Raw genomic sequence first — 16,887 nt, forward strand, 5'->3', positions numbered from 1 at the left:
GAATGCCCGTGCGATAGACCTCACTGCCCCGGGGATCATCACCCTTTACACATTGTGACCTGTAAAAGTAATTGCTCTAGACTTGCATGGTTCTGATATTAGTATTTGTTGTACTGTCATTGCAAACAAGTGGGAATACACAATGTTAAACTCAGAAGCTGCACCTCTAACAGGACCGGGGGTACCCTACTTAACTTCCAAGAATTTTAATTACGTCTTTGTTGGCACTGACAATTCACTGGTGCATTATAGTGCACAGTACCACCTTATAAACACAGTGCATTTAGATGCAGGTCGTACAGAAAGTCTGGAAATTACATACCCCTTTCAATTCGAGATCTATTTTCAAACAGGTAGGTTTCAATAACCCCTAGGGCAGACTGTGATGCCCAGTAGCTTAATTGAGCCAGTGCTTTCCGGTGCTTGGCACTGGCACTTAATAGTCAGCACCGCGGCCTGTGACAGTCTGACACAAGGTGGCACTATCTGGCTAATTTAGAGAGGACCCCAACAACAGTTCATTTTTTACTCAATATGCAATAAAAATGAATACTACCTGCCGCCCAGGTCATTCTTATAGCTTTGGGGGCCTGAAATAATCCGAATTGTCACACTTGTAGGAGTGTGAATGTTAGTACTTGTGTTGTTACTATCATTGGTAGCATAGCACTCCCGGCAGTATTATTTGATCATCATAGGTTTGAAATGTCATAAAATAGTTAGGGTAATAGTGTGCCTAATGGAGAGCACTGCATGTAACTTGTAATGTAATGTAATGTAATGGTGTATTTGTATCGCGCAGCAGTCGCTCCAAGGAGCATCTAGGCACCGCTACAGACCGTAAAGATCTAAATACTGGTCATACTGCTTATGGTGGTTCATCCAGGCTATCACACTAGTGCTCTGACACAGGTATCCGGTAAGTTAAAAATCCACGATTTCAGTGCCTTTCGGAAATCTACTTCCCGCTCCAGGGTCTGGAGATAAGGGGGAAGAGTATTCCAGGCTTTTGACCCTAGGACTGGTAGAGATTTACCACCTCTCGTACTTAGTCTGAAAACAGGGACAGACAGAAGGTTAGCTTTTGAGGACCGCAAAGTACGTGTGGGATGATACCTGGAAAACGTCCCCCATACATACTTTGGCCCTCGAGAGTGGAAGGCTCTAAAGTCTATAATCAGGATCTTAAAAAGGACTTGCAGCTTATTTGTTTGTATGGTATTAAGATAACTCAGTGTGGAATAATGTGTTTATTGCAAATCTATTTGTGTAACCTGCTAGTCAAATACTTCAATCCTGGTATAATAGCTTTGTTTGTTATGCTCCTGCTGCAAATACATTTGAGTTCTTTCTGGTTTTAACTTCATTTTTAATTTTTTGAGGCTGATAAAATGTGTACCATTGAGATGAGTAGCAACAATCAACCAATGCTTAAGGGCCAATTAATGGCCCTACCAATTCAGTTTGTTCTGTATATCATAAAGATGGTTAATTGCCAGTGCAATTACACCCACTCACACAAAGAGGCTTACACATCCCAGACAAATACAGATCCTAAGAAAGTTATATTCATGTCTCTATATATCTATTGATTAATATTTGAAGTGACATAGAGACGGAAATTGGGTTTCAACTGGGAGTCTGGAGTCAAGTGTTAACCTTATCTAAACTGGGCTCACATTGATACCTGATTTGACTGATGCAAAAATGAAACAAATGAGGCATCTGGAGTTAGGTGGGCTCTGTAGCGAGGAAACACTGGGGCATATTATCAAGAAACAGGGTTAAAGATATTGCCGCTTTAGTGGCAGGAAACTGCCGCTAAAGCAGCGATAATGGGCTTGATAATATGTTCTGAGAATTCCAATAGAAGCCCATGTTCACACCAGAACATGGGCTTCTATGGGAATTCACAAGGGCATATTATCAAGCCCATTATCGTCGCTTTAGCAGCAGTTTCCTGCCATACTCTCCACCCATTGTACTGGATTGAGTCGTATAATATAACACAATAAATCATGGGAGTAGAATGATTTATCAGTGTATGGTCACCTTTTTCAAGTTCCTTAGGGTCGTAAATACAGTCATTTGTATTTATAAATCTGATTGAAGAGTACAGGGAATGAAGGGTAATACCCAGAAACCGATCCCAGCATGCTTTTTTCCGGTCCAGGGAGGACTTGGCTTGGTAGTTCGGTCTGGACTATTCCCATGAGGCACAAGGTCAAGACTGATTTGCATATGGCTGGGTCTAAACTGGAGTGGCATGGTGAGCAAAAGAACGATGGATTTAACCCAGATAACTTGATGGGGGCCAAATGTATGATTTATTCAGCATTCTGTCCATCATTTGTTTGCGTAGCACTCCCCTTGGGCTGGATTTTACATTTACCCCACACCCCTCCAGCACAGGCGTTATAAGTGATGTGACACCTGCCTATAAAATGGGCCAGGTGCAGGTGCCCGTGGCCAGTTGTAGGTACCCTAATTATGTGTCATCCTTGGGGTATAGGGTCCAGAACTCTACAATGCGATGAACGGGTCTCACCCCACGTGTGTACTCTGGCAGCAGCTCTGCAGTTCCTCATGTGGGGAAGTGTAGCTCGAGACAAAGGCACCCCTCACCTGCTGCTAGCACGACAGCCAAGGAAGGACAAAACAAGAAGAAGGCCCCCCAGTGAGTGAGGAAAACGTCGTCCAAGCTTAATGTGCGTGTAGCTGACCATTGTGAGCGATCCCGTGGGTGAGAATGCACTGTGAATAGCCCAAAGCGCAGTGCCCAGCTCGCACCCTTCGAGGAGGCTCTCAAGTGAAGAAGACTGGCTAGCACCACAGCCCATGTAGAGACGGGAACAACAGAATAAGCCTGGGAGGAGATAAGCAACTGACTGGTGCAAACCGCAGTCCTCCTGGCTCCCACACTCTAAAGGCAGGCTGGCAGAACTAGTAAGGGAATGCTGCTGTAGGTCAAAGAGGTGAGGCTCAGAGCAGCGCCGCTGTAAATTCTTCCCCATCCCCATCCTCTCTCACCTGGTCCCGGGAGAAGAGTCTATCGGCATGGAGACCTGGTGAGGAACGTACTGCTAGGTGACCTTGCTGCCTGAGAGTCCGTGCCTGTCTGCGACGCCCATGTGGGCGCCCCACCCTCTGGCAACCCAAGCACCCGTAGCTGAGAGGAGCGTGCATTGGCCAGTAGCTGTATCCAGAGTGAGTGTTTCCCCGACTGCAGCTCCAGCTCCTTGCAACCCGTAGTTACAGAGAGACTGCCATGATAGGGAAGGAGTAATGGCAGCACCACTTTGTGGGAGCCCACTGCACTGCACTAGAACCCAGTCAGTGCAAAGTAAGGCAGCCCAGCCAAATCGGCCTCCTCTGCAAATTCAGGCTTGCCCTGATGCCCGAGACCCTCCATCTCTGGAGCAGAGCACCAAGGAGATCCCTGCAGAAGGGACAGGCAGAGTGTGGGTGTTTGTCACATTCTTGACAGGAGAAGATGTGCTGTCCTATGAAAAGGACAAGACCAACGAGATGTCCACGGCGGAAGAAGATACACAGTTCTATGAACAGGACGTAACCAGCGAGAGGTCCATGTGAAGTGAACATGTGGCAAGACGTCACATCAAAGTGAGAGAAAGAAAAAAGGAGAAGAGAGTAGTGCCCGTGACTAGAAGTGGTCAGACAAGAAGTGAGAGTCGACGAAGGAGAATTAAAGAGGAGAGAAAGGTATCTGACTGACCTGTCACATTAAAGATCCCAACAACCACAGATGCGCAGGAGAAATGAAGAAATGTGACAACACCGAGGACTTGTGCCATGTCCGGAGAGTGCACATACAGACACAAGCCAGCCACCGAGGTAGAGTGACGTCCCTGGTGACAGCTCTGCGGAAGGACCAAATGTAAGCTACCAGAAGGGGCCAACCATATCTCTGCCCCATGCTTCCCAGTATGACCATCTGCTCCCAAGTACCGGATGCTTGAGGCAGATGGCATTCCTGCTAGCAACTGTACAAGCCAAAGAAGAAAAACAGCTGCACCAATGATGCAACAAGTTATGGGGCCACGAAGACTGTCCAGTCATCCTCAATCCAAGCAAGTCATTGCCACCTGTCGTACAGGTTGTCAATGGTAACAACGTCATCATTGCCATGTGCATCATCATAAAGGAGCATCTCACCACCAGAATGGAGCCTTATACCTGCGAACCATCAGTAGACCGATGAGGCATTCCTGGCGCTGTGGGAGACAAATCATCCAGAGACCCTTCAAGAACCTAAGTGCTGCTGATGAGAGCACACACGGCCATTGTGCCATCTACTCTGTGGATGCACGAACGACTGGGCCATAACACTGTGGCGGTCAAACAGCGACGACCATGCAGTCCTGTGACAATCCAGGAAAAAGGGCCACAAAGGAGTCCTGGCACAAGAGATGAGTCATGACTGCTACACCAACACATACAGGGGCACCAACCCTCAGAGGAAAACATCCCAACACGTCAATGTCATTCCAGCCATTGGAGGTTTGTCTTTCGTGGGCACCTCAAAAGAACCTCTGCAGCAAACCTTACCAACGCTGCTAATGCAGCCCCCAGTTTGAACTATTAACACCAACTCCAAAACTATGGAAGAAGACGGGAGCAAACAACGTCGCATCGGTGGACTGTAACCCCAAGGACATGTCGGTGAAGTGTCCAGACTCTATCTCCACTTTGTTTGTGCCCAGAGTCATCTGGTTAAATTATGGATACGTGCTTTGATGCCCAGGTGCTACCAGCTATACCTTCCCATTCATCCTGCACTGTCCTGGGGACTGCCTGAAAAGACTGATGGACTCGGAGGTGTTTCTTTGTGTTGTTTTATTCACTCCCACAGGTTGAACTCATTTGTTTATTTTCAATAAAGTTTGGGAGGCATGTAGTCTCCTGCTTGACGTGGCACCTGCAAATTAAAAGGGCCGGGTGCACGTGGCCAATTGAATGTACCCTAATTATGTGTCTTTGTCATCACATGCAGGCCTAGGGCCCAGAACCCAACAATACAGCTACCAGCTGCTTGCTCCAGATCTCTCCTTTGTCTACAAAATAGCAGCAGGCATCTGTTGCTTCACATATCAAGTATTGTTGTGCCCCTGCCTCTGTGTGCAGCAACTATATCCCAGTTGTTTGAAACGGGGGTCTCTAGTTGGCAGAGTTAGGTACCTTTGTCCAAATGTGAAGAATTGCTTCTAGTCAGGGTAAGGGGGATACACTCTCTAGATAGCCCCTGCTCACCCCCTTGGTAGCTTGGCACAAGCAGACAGTCAATCCAGAAACAGGCTGAGGCACACAGGAAGGTTGAACAAGAAAATAGCCACTTTCTAAAAGTGGTATTATCGAACACACAATTTAAAAAACATCATTACTAAAATATGTATTATTAAATTCTGAGTGCAGGGGTACTAATCTCCATTTTCCATCTTATCCCTATGGTAAGATATACTTGTAAAATGTTACAAAGCATTCCCCATTCTGTCCTATGGGCAAGATAGCCTTTCAAGAATGAAAAACGAAATTAGCAGTAGTTCACTATCAGGATGATACACACACCAGTACATGTCCTACCTTTCTCATACATTGCACACTGCCAAGGGGGGTACCTTGGGCCTATCATAGGGGTGGCCTATGTGTAAGGAAAGGGAAGAATAAGGCCTGGAAAGTGAGTGCACTTCCCAGGTCGACATGACAATTCACTAACTGTGCGCAGACACTGCGGTCGCAGGACTGAGACATCTTTTCAGGGCTAATCATTGGTCTACACCTGTTTGGCATATTTAATTTACCTATCAGTCCTTTGTACAGTGGTATCCCATATACCCAGAGCCAATAAATTAAATGCTACTGGTGGGCTTGCAGCGTTGTTTGCGCCACCCACCAATGCAGCCTTTCAAACCTGTCTCAGGCCTCTGCCACTGCAGGGCCTGCGTGCGCAGTTTACTGCTGCTGTGAGGTGGCACATAAAGTGGTTACCACGTTTGTGACTCCCCTTTTACTACATATCAGTCACCCCCAAGGTAGGCCCTAGCTAGCCCTATGGGCAGGGTCCAGTGTAGGTAAAAGTTAGGACATGTGCCTTAACAGTGTGGCATATCCTGGTAGTGACAAGCAGCCTATTTGGTTTCTCACTGCTGTGAGGCTGCCCTCTCACAGGGATGCATTGGGGATTCCCTGATATGTGCTTCAGTGGTAATTCCTGACATGAGAGAAGTACCTTGATCAAGTTTGGCATGTTTGGAATAAAGGTGATTAATGCTGCGTATTGGTGTTCATGGATTTGTTATCTCTATTTTAGAAATGCCACTTTTAGAAGTAAGCATTTCTATGTGCTACATGTCTTTGTGCCTGCCTGTTTTGTATTGGCTGTATGGCCTTAAAGTGACAGGGGCTGGGGAGGTGCAGTGGCTCCAGAGAGTCTGGAAGAGTCAGTGATAGCCTGAATAGACCTGGTCTGCATTTGGAGTGGTGGGAGGAGTAGCACCTGAACCAGAATAGGGCTGTGCCGCACTTCCACAATGATGGCTCCGCCCCCTGTGGTGTGTTTGGGGCCAAGGCCTACACTAACAAAATAGGTTGTTGTGCACTTGTAAAGATAGTTGTAAAGTGCCCCCAGAACTGGTTTGGACTGGGCTTGGAGCCCTGTGCCAGAGTGAACTTTGTACTGGAACTTGAGAAGAAGACACTGAGTGGTATTAGGAGGAACCGCAATGGAACTGGGCTGCAGAAAGTGCTGACCTGCACCCTTCTGGGGCTAGGGGAAGGACTACCACTCTGCCTAAAATGCTTCATGTGCTGGCCTCCCTGGGACACTTGGCTGGTATGCCCCTGTGGTGTTCCATGGCCTTGTGATTTGCCCTGTGTGCTTTTAAGCCCTGTTATTTAGAAGTGCGTGTGGAGCGCTGTATTGGGTCTGGAGACCACCCTTTCTTTACACTATTTGGTGCTGGGTGATAGAGCATGAGAAGCGCTCCTGACATTGTCCCACACTACTCGTGGAATCTTGTGTGCTGGAGGCTGGGCTGAGCCCCCCACCTGCCCTCCGCTTACCTAGGAAACGGCAGAGAGTAAAGAAGAGCTGGAATCTGAACTCAGCTTGAGATTTCCGGTTGGTGCAGAAAAAAGCGTGCCTCGCTGTCCGATGCTGTCCTGCTGCCCGAAGTATCCCTTCAGCATTGTTGCTTCCACCTTCTGGTGGCCATGGCAAACAGGGCTGTAGCGCCATGTTCGGCTTTATGGGCTGCGTGTACCAGCATCAGCTACATCAAGGCCGGCATGCTTCCCCAGTGAGGGAGAGCCAGCATCATTTGAGGAAGGCCCCAGCCCGTGAACGGGGGGCAGCATTGCCCCAGTGAAGAATACGAGTAGTCCCCAGTGCTGGGAGGACTGCCCCGTGACCTAAAGGAGTTCAGGGTTAGCGGGCCTGAGACCAGAGGGATACCCTGGTATCCCAGGGACCCGCGCTATCCAGAGGACCATAGTAGTGCATGCCGCACTCCCACCAGTGGGTGGATTAGGCCCCGCAGTTTGGTCTTTGGCTGGAGGAGTAGCAAAGCCATAGCGCGGCTGCCATGGAGAGACGGCAGCCTCAACCCACACCAGAAGCCTAGTTGGTGTGGGGCATGGGCCAGATCGATTGGCCTCATCCTCTACGTCGGTGTGGTACTGCACTCTCTGGCAGCGGTATTTAAGGGGTCATTCCGCCTGTGGGGACCAAAAGAGGTCGTCTCACTGGCGTGGCTGTTCTCCCTTGCTACATACGTACCTTTGGGGGCCAGTGTGAAATCAGAGAGCAGGACGGGGGGACGACTCTCGATGGGGATCTCGTTTCTGCACAGAAGCACTGTGGTAACAAGTGTCATGACCATAGGGCATATGATGTATTATTCTGCCAGTAGTTACACCAATTGTAGTGCTAGGCCTACTACTATTAGTGTGTGTTCATGACATGTGCCTTATAGGTGTATTTACTTCAGTGGCCCCGGGGATATATGTGATGGTGGCCAAAAATATGTGCACTTATTACAAATGGATGTCTTCACCATGGGTTGGTGATGTATGCAATCTAGGAATATGTATCCCATTGCCCTACTAATGATTATGTCTCATACAGTGCAGTTTAGGCCTAAGGTGGGTGTGACGTATTTATGGTGTGAGCCCTGGACCAGCATGTTATGTACAGCGCTTGGGACCCTAACAGTGAGGTTTAGTACCAGTGCCTTATGGCCAGGTGGGTACTAGGTGATGTGCTGATTAGTATTTACTTTAGTGCCCTGCTGATGATGTTTATGTGCAATGTGCTATGCTGAGTATTGGCATGGTGCTCATGCCTCATGCTTTGTGTTAAGTGCACTCTTACCAGTAGTTACTGGTTGTCCTCACTAACTGGACTTGGGAATTTGGTGCCCCTGTACTGCATTTGTAAAAGTAAAGCACATAAAGGGCTGGGTAGGTGCACCCTGACCCCTGGGCACTCGTGGGGGCCAGAGGTACCTTCCAGGAGCCCAACTTTAAATAAACAGTTTTTTACGGTACATGTACAGTTCAACAGGACCCAGCATGGCCATCTAATTTAGCACAGTGGTACTCCTGCTAAAGCCACTGCACAAGTTTCACTCCCACGGTGCCATGGACCCATGCAGGCTTCACCGTGGGAGGCTTGCGTGCTACAGCAGTACGATGGGGTGGAGCTTGCGTGGCTGGTATGGCGGGAGCCCTGCGGCATGTGCGAAAAAAGTAAAATGCTATACAAAAGTAGTGTGTTTGGTGTCCAAAGGAGGGCAGAGAGGATGTCTGCCGGCCAGGCCCTGAAGCCAACCTGCCCACTGCATATGGTCAAAGGGCATGTGCAGCATGGGAATTTGCTGAAAACAATTTAAAAAAAGAAATTTACTGAAAAAAATCAAAGATGTCAAAGTTTGGTAGAATAATAAGATCTTTTCCTACCGTAAAAAAAACTTCAAATTCATTGAAAACCCAAAGGTTCTTAACTCAGTCTTTCTTTTCCTTTTGGTGGTGGAAACCCATACTTCAACTACAATTACAGCTGTGTACACAGGAGTTGGCTATGCCATTATTGAATTGTTTCTAAATAAAGTAAGAGTGGTACACAGGGTTGTGTGTGCCGCAAATACAATAAAACAGTAAAACACAGCAAAAAAATACAGTACTTCGACAGTAAATTATCAAAACACTAGCACAAAACAACAACAAATCAGTGTAGAACATAAACATACCCACATAAAAAACATAACAATATACCTGCAAATAACAACAGCATACCAAGACAACTTCATGACACAACTCCAACACAAGAACAAAACAGCATCATAACAATACAATTGTGGTGTATTCATTTATTTATTTGCGTTGATATGCCTTATGCTATGCTTTTGTGTTGTAAGAGGTTTTTCTTTTTGTTGTTATTTTGTTGCCTTTTAGCCATGCTTTTGTAAAGTGGTGTTGTAGTGTGATGCTGTGGTGTTAATGTAATGTCTTATGTTTCCATTATGTCATGGTGTTGCGGTTATGCATTTATTTTGATGTTTTTCATAGTGTTTTTGTATTGTTTTGTTATTTGTTGTGCTAAGTTGTAGTAGCTTATATGCACTGTTTTCTGTTTTTGTAGTTTATATCTTGTGGTTTAGATTTATTGTTATTAGGTGTTGTGTCATTATTGAGTAACCATGGCCTATTGTTGTGTTGTGTTTTTTGATGCTGTATTGTCTCTTATTGTGTTACTGTATTGTTACATACTGCATTATGTAGCTTTCTTCAAAGACTTTGATAGGTGCTGATCATTTTCTAGACATAAGCAGCGCATTCTTTAGTGTCCAAGTGAAAATCAAATGTTTAATATTACCAAAGGTGGTAAAATACACCCTCACTAGCCTCACACAACCCCAGTAACTGAAATGTATCAGCCCAAAACATACTGGCTCAGCCTAAGTGATCAGCTATCATATTTCCACGTTAGAGGTAATATGGGATCAGGAGTCAAGGCACACTGTCATTGACAAGTCAAAGTAGCTCCTCATTGAAGCAATAGGGGTGGTAATTGGCTCTTAATAGTTTCATGTGAAAAGTTCAGCTGTGCATGTGGGTGAATTCGGACTATGTACTTCTAATAAACAAAAAACGACATTATCACAATTGCACTCTATCCTTTCTTAAATTAAAGACGGATTGCCTGTTTTGTGGCACTGCCATAGAGGTATTCACTTTTGTGGATGAGCAATTGAAAATTATTGGGGCTGTTAGGTAGACTAGTGCACCAAATATTATGAAAGAAAATGGAGAGTAGTGTTGCACGGATGATGTTATTAGCTCCTTGTTCATAGTTTAATGTTATTATAAGGATATGTAATGAGAAAGTGTAAATGTGATAGCAAGGGGACTAGCACTGAAAAATAATTATGAATTAAGATGACCTTAAAGAACACACAAATTAACTTAGAAATATATTAAGGGAAGAATGTTGAAGAGAGCTGAACACAGTTTAAGAGCAAACTCAAGACAGTTATTGATCAGATTGGCAGATTTGTGCCTGGTAGTATGATCAAAAGAGTGTTTCCAATTCATGTTGACTTGCCTAACCCCTTCCTAGTCTCTTCTCTTCTTCTTGCTCCAGTATCACTACCAAATATCATCATAAGAGACCAAGATAAAGAGTCAATAGCCTCAAAAATAGCAATCAAACCACCAAAATATTTAAAGTCCCATCTTCTTTAGAAGATATTCCCCATGCTCAAGAAATCATTGTGCTCATGGTTCAATATATTGAAGCCCTACCTGGCCTTCATAAGCTAAAAATACTAAGAAATAAAATATCATTCCAATGGTTCTCAAAAGAATGTAACGACAAAAGGAAAATAGGGATATGTGTAGAATGAGTTGGACATTACAATCCCACTTAGAAAGCCTATAATATAACAGGAAACATTACAAAACATATTTTTTAAGCCATATTGACTTTTACAATTGCAACTATATGAAGCAGAAAAGCACCCTCACATGCTATTTCATGCTGTGAAGCAGCACATCACCCCATTGAGAACCATTCCAATTGAAAATCCCAAGACATGCTGTGGGAATCTTGTAATTTTCTTTGAAGGAATCTAAAAAATACCATCATGTCACTTCTCTGAGTGTCTTAACATAACTACCTGAAACGTAATCATCCCATCAATTCATTTGGATCAAGGAAAAGCTCTGTGTCAAAATAGTTTTGAATGTGCCAGCCTTAACTGGTTTGCCACGTCCCTGGATAACAGGGATAATAACTACCTTTAAGACCCTAGCATATATTAGGGCATGGCAGTTTAAAGGCCAGAAGCCTTTCTGCACTTGCATGTGTGCACTGCTGGACCCTGAGGTGAGTTTAAAAGCAGTCCTGTGTTGAAGGACTGCTTTTGAAATGCAAATTGTGCCAAAATTAGACTTTGGTGTTTGGGGCACTTAAAAATGAATACATTATAATGTTTGGGCATATTAGGTACCCCCTGTGTCTCCACTAGGTGTCCTACGAGTGGGGGTCAGGCATTAATAAGGCAGTCCCTTATAAAATTAGTTTTATATGCCTTGGGTTTAGTGAAATTGCACATTTCACTCCCCACCATATAGTAAAGTGCTTCCTAAAATCGACTTTTGTGCTAGGAGCACTGTGGAGTGAGGCTCTGCAATAATATTAAATATTCAGGACCCCTAAAGGATCTCCTAGGTACCCCAGGGGTGCAGGGTCCTGTAGATATAGGCAAGGTCCTTATAAAATGAGTTTTACAAGCCCTGGTGTTGGAAAAATTGCCCAAGTCATTTCCCATTGCAAATCCGCAGCCACATATGTCAACATGGCAAGAGGTTCTTAAATAATAAGCAGGAGGTCATAAAACTTTAATTCAAGGACTGCTTAGAATAGTATTAATAAATCTAACATTATGATATTATTGAATGTATCTAAAAATGTACAGACTTGTACTGTACTGTACTTTGTCTGTGAGCCAAAATTAAGCCTTCTAGTGGTCTGTCCTGATTGGTCAGAGTTAAGTGGATTAGCCAGGCTCCCTTGATGATGTAATAAGTATCCCCTGGGTTTGTAAAGCCGTTCTGGGAGGGCATGGTTCAGCTACATAAGAATGCCAGAGCAGGGGGAGGGGCATAAACAATATTTGTCTATAGAAGGAGGAGACAGGCAGGATAGGCCAGTCTCATTCATACCACTACTCTTTGAACCAAGCCAGATAGGAGGATTAAGGAAGGAATGATCAGATGCGAAGAGGAGAGACTATGGAGATTACCCATCCTGGAATCCTGGTGGTGTGTTTAGCCAGCTCTTCTCTCTCTGCTGGAAAATCAGCCATGTTGAATTTTGGAGACATTGTGCTCTCTGGGAGACTATAGTGTCACGCTTTGGAGGATATGGCCATACTCTGGGGTGCTCCCCTGCACCTCATTGGACAGAGGTGCCCTCCTGCTTGACCCAGAGAACTTGGAATAAGTATTTGAGAGGGATAGATCCTCTCAGATCTTCTTCTCGAAACTTAAGGAAGAAGAAGGGTCCATGCTGAGAAGTATGATTTGCACCAACCAGGCCCTGCTCTCTAACTTCTGCAATTGCTGCACAATCTGGAACTATAGCCTACTCTGCTTCAAAAGGACTAGATAGCAGCCCCTCTTCATCTGCAAGCCAGCCTGGATCTCTGGTTAATCCCACCGTAAAACTCTGGAGATTAGACTTCCATAAGTTTGACAGGGAGCTTGTCGCAAGGCAAGCCAGCAAACCCTCACCGAATCCGAACTGGCTGAGAGTTTCGAGGGACCCCGAGAAGAAAAGCTACAGAAAAGTTTATACCTCCAAAGTTAAAGACTTTGACCAATACGTACTGCTAGGGGCGGCCGTGCAGGGCTTCATCACAGCTGGCCCCAAACTTTGACTTTGTCCTGGTCTAGCGTGACCAGATGTCACAATAGGCGCTATAGGTTTCTATTTGCTATATAATGCTATGTCTTAAAAAAATTCATATCGCCGGTTACCTACATTGAATTTTATTTTCGGTTTGATGTAATTTTAAAGATAAAAATATATCCTATTTTTATTAATTGGTTTTGGATTTTTATTGTGTGTTGTGTCTTAATTATTTACTGACGTGGTGTTTTAAATGCTACCAAAGGTTAAGCATGTGAATGATTTTCTGAAACCTATTCTGAGCCCTATTTTGTGTTAGTGGTATTGTTGCCAGTGTTAGATACATATTTACCACTACTAAAAACCCACTTTCCAACAAGGGATCTCATTGAATAAAAATAGCAAACTCTGTCTCAAACCCCTCCTTACTCCAGCAAGCAGTCTCCCAAGAGTCCGCACTATCTCGCATCATGTACATTGAACCTCTAAATTTAAAGCTCAAACACTCAAAATACTTTATTTAATAATGCATTTCCAAAGTGAGGAAACTCAGCTGCATATGAAAGTGCCCTCACTAGAAGACATATTTTCATTGCTTGGAACCTCAGAGACATTCAACCTTGGATGACTCCTCCCCGCTGTACACTACATCTTGTTAAAATTGAGTTTCTGCTGAGTGGCTATCAAAATTGATCAATTCTTGTTTAACAATGACTCGACACTCTTTTAGTGCTAGAACACAATCAGGAGATTGCAAAATATGTTAAAATTAGGCATGGGCTCCACCCTACACAAGTGTCCAGAGTTCCAGAAAAACTTTACTAAGCACCACATGGCACAGTTTTTTCTCGCGCGTCCCCTAGTGCAATTTTTGGGTGCTAGAAAACATACTGGGGAGATTTTCTCAACGCGGGTGGTCAGGGCAGGCTACGACTGTTCGCATTGAGAAAGCTGCCACTCAAGTAGAAAATGTATTTGAGCAGCAGAAAGAAGTAGCGTCCTCAGGCATGCTGCGTGGTGCCGTACATGCTGATTTTACAGTGCTGAACAAGTTGCCAGTGCCAAATATCAGAACGAGCAGAACAATATGCCAAATTCTGCCAGCTTGCGGAGCTCTGCGGAAATTCACTGAGTTTTTATGTAGCTCCACGGAACTCCACGGATTAAAACTCTGCAAGGTCTGCCCATGCCAATTTACAATCTCTTAGTTTTACCTTAGACAAAAACCTCAATTTTCAATTTCACATTAATACTGTAGCTGAAGGTACACAATACTATCTGAGATGACTTCTATTTATAAGTATACTAACACCTGAAGAAAACTTCAGACAAGTGACTCAATCCCTTTTACTATTAATATTAGACTGTAGAAACTCAATGGTCTTCGCAATTTCCAATAAATGATTAGACCTTCCTAAGGCAACTCTTCATACTGCAGCCAGTCTAGTAATTGGGGCAAAAATATACAGTCGCATTGCAGCTCTTCTGACCACTCCCAAAGGCTTAAACGAGGAAAAAATTACACCTTTCTAAACTACTTTGCAACACTTACAAAGCACTTCATAATGCAACTCCTAATTATTAGCAAGTAACCTGTATGTCGTGGGTGGTACACTCTCTCTGTGGTCTACCTCCTGATGGAAGCATTATCTTTTAGGAAAGAATAACGTGTGCACCAAGATTTCTCAAGAACTTTACTGATCAATTGCAACACAAGTCTACAAGCAATTAGAACTGTACAGTTGTATGCTTGGATAATACTTTTTTGGTTGTGTTTGATTGTAATATGTGTGATTGCAAGACTGCGAATTATCATTTCTGATAAAATGGCCCTACAATATAAAAAATATATAATGTAATGTACAGTTCTGTTTTAAAATTACCCCTGACTACACACTACCAGAGTAAAACGTACTCTGCTTTATGGGTGAACATAACTGCAGTCACAAACGTTGGAAATTACTAGGCCTGGGGAAATTTTAAATATGTACTAGAAATGCACAAGAATTCTCTAAATCTAGCATTGCACACTTTTGTTGGAGGCTGGTTTGCCCAGAAAATGTATTGCTAGAAGACATTCCCTTTCAAAATAGAGTCCTGGTGGTATCTTTTGTGACTGTTTACATGATGCATGAACTCATGTAAAATGACCTAGCAAAATACTTGCAATTCACATTTAACTATAAAAGCATCATTTTAAATGTCACAAGATCTTCTGAGGAACATATTACAAACTTTCAAATACCCCTACACCTTACTATTGTTGATACTCCTTTGTAACTTTACCAAAATCTGAACATTCTTTACTCAAAATGTCACTCTACTGGGTGCCTTAATGACAAGTTCAATAACGGACAACGAGACTTTATGGACGTCTTATGTGTGGTTACTGAGATAGCTTTGGATTTTGTTGGTAAACCAGTTGGATCTATCATTTCAAGGTTCTATCTAAACATCTTCCCCCTGGACAAGATCATACTGGAACTGATTGCCTGGAAGATATATTTTCACTCACATAAATCTGGACCAGATTTTAAGTCCGATCGAATTATTTGTTAGAAAAACATGTCAGACCTTTAAAGGATACGAATTATACAAAAGATTTTTTAGACCCATATTACATGTACCACACACAGGCTTTACCTGGAATGTGGTGAATCTGCTCTCAGAAAATAGCGCTTGACTTGAGGAAGTCGTCGGGTGATTCCCCCGAGACGAAACACGTGTCGGCTACAGGCTCCATTTTGGTGATATCATCTATATCAACTTATTATCATGAACCAATGTACAATACAACTACGGTTGTGAACAGGATAAAAGAAACAAGAAAATAAAGAAGAAAACTGCCTGAGAATATTTTTTATTGAACATTTTATTGGACTGATGCTTTGATATGGCATAATCTTGACTGTCTATTTGTCTTTTGCTCAAGAATGATATTGTTTACTACTGGGTGCCTTGTCCATTTAGAACTGGGCAAAATTATTGAGCACCAAGTTCAGTGAAATTTAAAATTTGAGGGAAAAAAACTCTGGAGTAATTTATATGAAAAAAAGCTTCTTGGTAATGAATGCATGATTCACCTAAGATGTCAGTTGCTTGTTGCAAGTCCAGGTCTTCCCCTGCCCCAATTACAGTTATTTCTCAAATCTAGCATTCAGGAGGACATTTTAATCTTTGGGATATAGGCAAGTAAAGAAATTAAGACCTGATTTAGAGTTTGACAGATTGGGAACTTCATCAAAATCTTGATGGATAACCCTTCTATCCACCAAGTGCATTAGCTATACACTTTCATGTCTAGGCGAGTGTTCAGCCAGGAAAATTTATCTGTGTATAGCTAGAGAGGAATAGAGGGAGAGTGAAATATATTTATCAGTATACATTTGAGCTAGGGCACTGTAGAGATCAACACAAACGTAAATGATTTGTGAACGTTTAACCATCTACTCAAAACTTGATAGCCAGAGAGGCTACTTTGCTCAGTTAATTTCACTTAGCAAATTCATTTAGGATATCCTGTAACACTGTGGTGTTGCTATGCAATGTCCATGAGTCAGATGTACAAACTTTGTAATGATTAATAGATGCAAATCCTCTGTTTTGCTAAATCATAGGGTGCACGACTGTTGAAAAGCAGTTTTGGATTTACCAAACCCATTTCTCAATTCGGAGAAATCAGTCCAAATCGGTAAATTGGTGTAGAAAAGGAATACAAATCACAATTTGAAAGGAGTTCATTATGGGTGTTGCCTTTGGACCCCTTCCCTTTGCAAATTGGTGTACAGGTTTCAGGGGCAATAGGCTTGGTTCAAATGACCACTGCCAACTGTAACTGAAACTTTTCAAAAAAGAAAACGTTTTCATAAAGCTGACCCATTTCTTTTAAAAAAAATTGGGTTGCTTTAAAAAAATGACTTCTTTTTTTAAAACTCCTTGAAAAAGGTAGTAATCTG

The 16,887-nt window shown here is 43.4% G+C and overlaps 1 protein-coding gene across 12 annotated transcripts in view; it reads right to left on the reverse strand.

Annotated features, from left to right (window-relative positions):
* IKZF1 (IKAROS family zinc finger 1) overlaps positions 1 to 16,887 on the reverse strand; it is a 296,300-nt gene that overhangs the window by 24,807 nt on the left and 254,606 nt on the right. The gene's annotated exons all lie outside the window — the stretch shown is intronic.

This window comes from Lissotriton vulgaris, chromosome 4_1, assembly GCF_964263255.1.
Source record: "Lissotriton vulgaris chromosome 4_1, aLisVul1.2, whole genome shotgun sequence".
Taxonomy (NCBI): domain Eukaryota; kingdom Metazoa; phylum Chordata; class Amphibia; order Caudata; family Salamandridae; genus Lissotriton; species Lissotriton vulgaris.